This window comes from Jatropha curcas, chromosome 1 (assembly GCF_041381405.1).
Source record: "Jatropha curcas cultivar XTBG-Jc1 chromosome 1, XTBG_Jcur_1.0, whole genome shotgun sequence".
In the NCBI taxonomy this organism is placed as follows: domain Eukaryota; kingdom Viridiplantae; phylum Streptophyta; class Magnoliopsida; order Malpighiales; family Euphorbiaceae; genus Jatropha; species Jatropha curcas.
Genome location: NC_143151.1, coordinates 9,480,463 through 9,487,770, shown reverse-complemented (window position 1 = coordinate 9,487,770; position 7,308 = coordinate 9,480,463).

Genomic DNA, 7,308 nt, shown 5'->3' with positions numbered 1-7,308 from the left:
AAGAATGAAATTGGCTGATATTATGACATTACTAGGTAGTATAGATATCATTATGGCAGAAGTTGATCGTTGAAATGATCGTTGATACAACAGAAGTACAAGCTATCAATTCTTTTTCTAGATTAGAATCCTTAAACGAGGTCTATGGAATTTTATGGGCCTTTGTCCCTATTTTGATTCTTGTATTTGGAATCATGATAGGCATACTAGTAATTCTATGGTTAGAAAGAGAAATATCTATAGGGATACATTAATGTATTGGACCTAAATATGTCGGTCCTTTAGGGGTTCTTCAAGCTTTAGCGAATGGGACAAAACTTCTTTTCAAAGAGAATCCTTTTCCATCTAGGGAAGATACTCGTTTATTCAGTATCGGAGCATCCATAGCAATCATATCAACTTTATTAAGCTATTCAGTAGTTCCTTTTGGCTATCACTTTATTTTAACTGATCTAAATATTGGTGTTTTTTTTATGGATTGCCATTTCAAGTATTGCTCCCATTTGGACTTCTTATGTCAGGATATGGATCCAATAATAAATATTTTTTTTTAGGTGGTCTACGAGCTGCTGCTCAATCAATTAGTTATGAAATACCATTAAGTCTTTGTGTGTGATCCATATCTCTACATGTGATTCATTGAAACATAAATTTTTCCCTGTTCTTTTCTTTTTACGACTTTTTAGGAAAAGGGCGAAATGAATTGAATAGATATCTTCATTTTTTATTCATCATTTAGGTTGATGAACTAAATTAGATAGTTATATGAGTAAAGGAAAACAACTTCGAAATTTAAAGTAAAAAATGGAGACTCATTTCCTATGTACAAGAGTAAAACAGAAAAAAAAAAAAAAAAAAGAAGACCGGTTGCCCCAAGATTGGTTGATTAGTCATCCTGACTTGAAGCGGGCTCAAAAGATCAAGCTTATTAAGTTTTCTTGAGTTTTCACTATCATTTATATGTATTACCATAATTCTAACAGGTGATTAAGCAAAAATGAGTGGATGGTTAAGAATACCAAGATACACAAAGGATTAGTAATAGACTGAAAATTATCTAAATTATCTAAAAGGGTAGTTCGGCCTAATAGATAATAGAAAAGTATATTAATTGGGGCTTTAAGTTGGTAGAAATGATCAGGTAGTACTCCCCATGATTTCAATCCAGAGTACGCTCCTACCCTTTCATTTTTTTTAATCCCCTTTTTCTTTTTTCTTTTTTTCAGAAAGAAGAATAGGAACGAAAAAAAAAAAGAAATATTTTTTATTCTTTTTTTCTATATCAATATTCATAAAGATGTAATTCGTGTCATAATTCAAAATATCTAACTTTTTCGTAATCGAAAATGATAGGTTGAAATATCTATTGGTATTTTTATAAGGAATATTTTCCTTTTTACAAAGAGTATTTTATCGAAGGATTTAAGTTATTACTTAAACAAGAAAAATTGAATAAAGGATGAGATCAATTCAGAAGTACTTTTTTATTTTTAGTACTATAATAGATAGAATTTCATTGCTCGAATTTTGGAACGTCGAAAGATTTGATTTTGATCCTATCTATTCTATAAATATTCTATAATATAAATATTCTATAAATATATCAAAATAAATAATATGCTCTTATTTATAGCTTTCGAGGAGCCGTATGAGGTGAGAATCTCATTTACGGTTCTGTAATAGCAATGGGAACAGTGATGTTATCACTGACTATAATTATCTAACAGTTCAAGTGTCGTTGATATAGTTGAGGCACAATCAAAATATAGTTTTTGGGGGTGGAATTTGTGGCGTCAACCTATAGGATTTATCATTTTTTTATTTATTCTCTAGCAGAGTGTGAAAGATTGCCTTTTGATTTACCAGAAGCAGAAGAAGAATTAGTAGCAGGCTATCAAATCGAATATTCTGGTATAAAATTTAGTTTATTTTATATTGCTTCCTATCTAAACTTATTAGTTTCTTCATTATTTGTAACAGTTCTTTACTTGGGTGGTTGGAATATCTCTATTTCGTATCTATTCGTTCCTGAGTTTTTTCAAATAAATAAAATAGGTGGAGTCTTTGAAACAACAATAGGTATCTTTACTACATTGGTTAAAATTTATTTGTTCTTGTTCATTCCTATTACAACAAGATGGACTTTACCTAGACTAAGAATGGACCAACTTTTAAATCTTGGATGGAAATTTCTTTTACCGATTTCTCTCGGTAATTTATTATTAACAACCTCTTTCCAACTCCTTTCACTATAAAAGAATAATAAAAAAAATTTTCTAGATTCATGATTTACAAGAGAAAAAAACAAACATAAAATTATTGATAAATATTCACCATATGTTTCCTATGGTAACTGGGTTCATGAATTATGGGCAACAGACCATGCAAGCTGCAAGGTACATTGGTCAAGGTTTCATGATTACCTTATCCCATGCAAACCGTTTACCTGTAACGATTCAATAACCTTATGAAAAATTAATTACATTGGAGCATTTCCACGGTCGAATCCATTTTGAATTTGATAAATGCATTGCTTGTGAAGTATGTGTTTGGGTATGTCCTGTAGATCTACCTGTTGTTGATTGGCAATTGGAAATTGACATTCGAAAGAAACGGTTGCTTAATTATAATATCAATTTTGGAATCTGTATATTTTATAAGCAGAAAACTCTTTATTTCTATTATTTATTAAATTTTTATTTTTATTAAATTATTAAAGTCAAATTATAAAATGAAAGTTATAAGGAAAAAAAAAAGATGAGAATAACAAATAAACGAATTATCATATATATTTCATACAGAAATAGAAATACGTCATTTAGTTAGTTCTACACTCTTTGCACTTTATTACATATATTCACTTAGATATACTTAGTATTATTATATAAGAATTCTAATGATTATAAGATATCTTTCTAATGATCTAATAATAAAATATTAATATAATTTAATAAAATATTAATATAATTATAATAATAAAAGTATTTATAATAATAAAAAAATTTATGATAATAAAAATAGAATAATATAATAATAAAAATAGAATAAAAATAAATAACAGGTATAAATATTAAACCAAGGTACCCATTCTATGACAATTCTTAACAACCTACCCTCCATTTTTGTGCCTTTAGTGGGCTTAGTATTTCCAGCAATTGCAATGGCTTCTTTATCTCTTCCTGTTCAAAAAAACAAGATTGTTTAGATCTGATTAGGCCCAATTAAGGGTAGATTTCTTTTTTTTTTTTTTTTTCAAGACTTAGACTTGGATCATAATACAAATATCTATTTAGTATAATATGATATAACTGATAGAGATATACTATTAACCATGCATATGTAATAGTATAGCTATGAATGATTTTCTATTGACAATTATTTCTTTGTATTTAATTGGAAATTTGCATTAAATAAATGTTATTAGCATATGAACAATAATTGTGATTAGTACATTTTGTATGTATTTAATTGGACCAAGTAGAGAATGGATGTTTAGTACTGACTGTTAAACATATTCTCTAGGACATTAGAAATAATGTTTATTGTTCTTAATCTTGATTTATTTTAATATGAGCAAACATTGATTGTCTTGTGCTTTGATTCATTAAAAGGTGAGTTTCATTATTGGAATAATATTCTCGGTGAATTGGGCAAAGATATTTTGTGTTTGTGAAATATTAATTAATGATAGAATCCATGTCTCGGTTTACAGATTGATGATGCACTTTAAGTAAGCTTTATAAGGTTTCATAGTGTAAACCCTGCAGGTGGATATTGAATCCGACACATGAAATAAGTTGAGCGACAATCTTAAAGTTATATTGTGATTTAAATAAATTGTCAGTAAGTTATTTAAATGACAGCATCTGTAATCTTAACGTGGGGAACATTATTTTATTATGTTGTGGAATTGTAAAATAAATAAGGAGTTCAGTCATGAGTTTTTAGTGGAATAATTCATGATTAATTATAATAAGAATATGTTGGTCTACATAGGTTCTTATTATAATTAGTAGCCTGATTTATTTTATTCCTGCGGTCCCTGTAGTGCCCTAATTATTTGGAAAGTTAAGGGTGTATTAAATAATAGATAAATTATTTAGTTTTAAAATAATTGATAATTATTTTAATTAAATAATTTTTTATTTAATTTATTTTATATTAAAAAATATCTTCCTATCGAAGAGAGTTTTTTTTAATATAAAATTGCAAAACCCTAAGAATAAAGAGACGCACGTTATTCTATTCTCTGCCACTCAGAGAGTTCCAAAAGAGAGATAGTTAGGGATTACTGCAGAAGATCGTGGGTGACTCCAAGATCTCTGGAAAGAAGACCGGTGAGCGATTCTGCGCTTCAAGAGGTCAGTTTATTGATTTGTTCGATAATGTTTTTAGTTTGCCTCATATGGTTTCGAAGAGAGTTGTTTCCGCTTTATACCCGCTCCCATCAATTGGTATCAGAGCCATACGAAACTGTATGATGGTGGCTATTTTGTCATGTTTCAATCGTGTATCTATAATCTGTTTTGATTGTTTGATTGGTACATGGTTACAAGAGCTTCAAGAGTTTTTGAAGGACAGCAGCACAAAAGTGCAGTACCTGATACAATCTTTGTTTTTGAAACTGTGGCTTTTAATGGGCATTAATATATATATATATATATATATATATATATATATATATATATATTTTGGGTTTTGTTTCGATGAACAGGAGAGGGGCAAAAAAAGACAAAAAAAAAAAAAAAAAAAAGATCAGTAAATGGAGGTTGAAGGGAAAAGGGGCAGCGGCGGCTAGGGCTTCTTCGTGAAGAAGAAGCTGCTGTTTGCCAAAATTCCCGTCTGGTCCCTCAATTTTTTTAAATTTTATATTTTTGACCCCTGATCTTTAAGTTTTTATTTTTTTGACCCTGAATCTTTCTATTTATTATATTTTAACCCTTGGACTTTAATTTTTTACATTTTGACCCAGAAAGTATCAGTTATTCCGTTTTGGCCCCCTGGAGTTATTTAAATTATAAAGTGAGCCTGATTGTTTCTGGTTTTATTAAAATTGCCTAGACTATTTCCGGTTTTTGCAATTTTGGCCTAATAGTTTCTGTTTTATGCAAAATAGTCCAAACAAGTTCTGAAATTTGCGAAATGGCCCAGAATTTTTCTGCTTTTGCAAGATAAACCCAGAATGTTTTAATTTTTTTGCATAAATAGACCAGAACACTAAATTTTTAACATTTTCAACCAAAAATGTTAATTTTATTTGCAAAATTGTCTTAAAAATATATTATTTTACAATTTTGATTATAATTAATTTATTTTAATTATATGAATTAATTTGTGAGTGGTTTTTTATTACTTTCTAGTTGTAATTATTTGCATTTCTTCCCCATCGGAAGATGTCATGTTTTAATATAATTACTGAACTAGTCTAATTTTTCTGTATTGATTTAACTCTCCATCTGAGTAAATTAATTAGTGACATGAATCAGATGTAATATTTTCTCACACATTAATGTTAATTTAAGAGGCATGTTATCTCCCATCGAGTAGTATGTGCCGGTCTTATCTAATTATAATATGCAAAACATGTGATTGGTTGAATTCTCCCATCGAGGTTGCTATTCATGAATGTTGTGAATGTGTATTTTTTTTTTTTTTTGAATTGTGATATCAATGTTGTATATTTGCAATTTTGATTTATTCAATGTTTATTATTGATATGCTATTTTTGTTTAATGCATGATATAGAAATGGCATCATTCAGTCCCCTTGCAAACATCTTAACCCAAAACAAACTTGAGGGTCCAAACTATGTTGACTGGAAGAGGAATTTGGACATTTTGCTTACTGCTGAGGAGTATAAGTTTGTGCTTACTGAAGTTTGTCCTGAAAAACCCGGTGAGGGTGCCTCTGAGGAGGTCACCAGAGCTTACCAGAAATGGGTTAAAGCTGATGAGATGGCGCGATGTTACATTTTGGCTTCTGTGTCAAATGTTTTGCAACATCAGCATCAGAAGATGGACACAGCTTTTGACATGCTCGAAAATCTCAAGGAGATGTTTGGAGATCAAACTAGTGCAGCAAGGCAAAACGCACTGAGGGAGATTCTTACTTCCAAAATGGAGGAGGGAACTCCAGTTAGAACTCATGTCTTGAAGATGATGAGTCTTCTGAATGACATGGAGGTTCTTGGTGCTGAGGTTGACAATGCTACACAGATAGAAATGATCTTGAACACTTTGCCAGCCAGTTTTCAGCAGTTTCATTTGAACTATAACATGAATAAGATGGATTTCACTCTGTCTAAGTTGCTGAATGAGCTGGTGGCTGCTGAGACTATCATTAAGCAAGGAGCTGCACCTGTTGTGCTTAATGTTGAGCGAGGTTCTTCTTCTGCCCAGAACAAGGGTAAGAAGAAGAAAAATGCTCACAAGGCTAAGCCTAAAACAAGTGCTGCATCTACTAGTGCAAGTGTTGCTGTGAAAAAGCCTAAGGGTAAGTGTTTTCACTGCAAGCAACCTGGGCACTGGAAGTCACAATGTCCAACATGGTTAGCCAAGAAGAAGCAAGGTATGTCTCTGTTTTATATGCTGATAGTTGAAACTTGTTTAGCGGTGTTGACTACACTCCAATGGTGTGTAGATTCTGGAGCCACTAATCATGTCTGCAATTCATTGCAGCAGTTTCAGGTAACTCGTCAGCTAAATAAAGGAGATGTAAGCATTTTTCTGGGAGATGGCACATAAGTTGCAGTTCTAGCTATAGGAAATGTTTCTTTGAATTTTGAGAATAATAGAACATTGTTTTTGAAGGATGTTTTATATGTACCTTCAATTAGAAGGAATTTAATTTCAGTTTCTAGTTTGAGCAAGAATGGATATTCGGTTTGTTTTAATGAATTTTATGATGATTCTGTCGTTATTAAATTTAGAAAACAAATGATATGTTCTGGCTCAATGATTGATGATCTTTTTATTCTCAAAGTTTCACCTGAACTGCAAATTCCTAATTCTGAAGTTAATAACTTTGATGTCATTGTTCCATTGAAAAGAAAACGTCCTATTGAATTTAGTCATACCTATTTGTGGCATTTAAGGCTTGGTCATATTAATTTAGATAGCATTTCTAGGTTGGTCAAGGATGGACCATTGAGTTCATTGAAAGTGGAGGCACTACCAACCTGTGAATCTTGTTTAGAAGGTAAAATGACTAAGAGGCCTTTTCCTATAAAGGGTAATAGAACTAATGATGTACTTGAATTAATTCATTCTGATTTGTGTGGTCCAATGAGTGTCCAAGCTAGGGGTGGTT